The sequence below is a fragment of the Pseudochaenichthys georgianus genome, chromosome 9, assembly GCF_902827115.2.
Source record: "Pseudochaenichthys georgianus chromosome 9, fPseGeo1.2, whole genome shotgun sequence".
Taxonomy (NCBI): Eukaryota; Metazoa; Chordata; class Actinopteri; order Perciformes; family Channichthyidae; genus Pseudochaenichthys; species Pseudochaenichthys georgianus.
Genome location: NC_047511.1, coordinates 2,910,994 through 2,912,915, shown reverse-complemented (window position 1 = coordinate 2,912,915; position 1,922 = coordinate 2,910,994).

Genomic DNA, 1,922 nt, shown 5'->3' with positions numbered 1-1,922 from the left:
TAGAAGTTCACAAAAGACAGCAGAATTATAACAATATCCATATATCTATATTAAAGCATGGGCTGGCTTGGTGATAATGTGGGAATGCAAATAGTGGAAGAATAGGCTTTGTACATTTTCGTCTGAGTGTGGCGCTACTGGTTGGTATGTGTTATGGAATTTGGACCAAGCATCTGCATCTGTAACAGCTCTGTTTAAGACTTTTAAAAATGAAATTGCATTCATCTTTAAAAGACTACTTTTATTGAATGAGAGTTTTACCTATCACAATGAGCCTGGAGTGGTGGGAAGGGAGAACTGGGCCTCGGCATCGGCAGGAGTTGTAGTCGCCTATGAGTATTAGAATTTAGATGAACAAAGGCATAGAACAACCCTGAACTATGTACTGACACAAAGCCACAACCCTCGATTTTGTAAGTAGTAGTAATACATACGTATATACAATATACAACAATACGCATAGTGCAATTAGCAGTACCAGAAAAAAATAATGAATAAACTAAGCTGAATAGTGAATAAGTGAAAGTAAAGAAAATGACAGTGAAATGAAATGACAGTGCGTTCCTCACCACTGCGACCTGGCTCCTGTCCTCTTGACTTGTGGTTCTGCAGGCTTAGTTCGACCTAGGAATTTCAACAATGCTCCTGTAAAATATATAGTTATAGTAGTACGTGTCAACATTAAAATAACATACATTGGAGAGCAAAATGTGAAATTCCATTGTCTGTAGGCTACATATTATCCACACAATTGTCAGCAGGGGCAATAACATCTAAAATGTGAACTAACTTGAATGCATTAGTCCGCAACATATAGCAGGGGTAGGCAAGTAAGTTTGGCCGTGGGCCAATTTTTTTCTGAGCCACAAGATGGCGGGCCAGAACATAATCAAAGCCTAATTCAAGGAATTGATTTTGGCAAGAGGGCGCAGCGCCCCTGTTCCCCGGTTCAGAAAAAACTCTATCGCTGATAACCCTCCCCATCAACACTCTGATGCGCAGTCAGATCCGGATTGGTTCACTGATGATATAGGCGCCCAATCCAGAGCCTCTGGCTAGACCCGCCCAAAGGGAGGCTCGTCCTCTCTAGCCCCATTTCAGTCCCAAAGCCAGGGCTATTATCTGTATTTTAACAGACTTATCTTTTAAATTGAGGTGTATTTATTGTTCTCTTCAAAGTTTTTTTTCTCTGAAATTTAGGGAGGATGGTCCTCCCTTTCCTCAATGGACGAGACTCCACTGAGTAAAGTAGAGTTATTAACTAGGTAGCAGTGTTATTTAACACTTTTATTCTGATAAGTATTGTCAAGTTCTCTGGGTTTTTGGCATTTATTTGAGTGTTTGCCCACATTTGAGAGGCTTGAGGGGCAAGAGGACGCATGGACAACTGGAATCCTTTTCCTTTTCTTTATTTCAACTTTTCAAGGACACATTAGGATTCTTTCAGGTTAACCTTTAAAAAATATTAAAGGACAAAATAAATCAATTACAGCATGTTTTGCTTTGCAATTTAATGTATATAACCTAAATTAATCGGTAACCAAGTATATTACTCAAACTCAATGTATTTAATAGTTAAATAAGTACTTTAATTGACCTGGTTCCCCACAACCACACATTTGCCATATGTGACCCGCTCTATCGAAATCAGTCGGAAGTCGCAATGGCTCATTTCAAAATAAACGTGGATTTGCGTAAAAAAACTTGTTTGATTTTAAATAAACAAAGTCTTGGCTTTCAGAATATGGAACTTTATTTCCAAAATCACACGATAAATACATGTTTGAAGCTTGTAAAGGGAAGATGACAGCTCTCCCTCGCGCTCTGCTCTTCCGCAGCGCTGCCCCCCCTCCCTCCGCTGACATTATGAATGTAGGCATATAATCATTGATAACACGGCAGGGTCCGTTACAGTTTGTTTT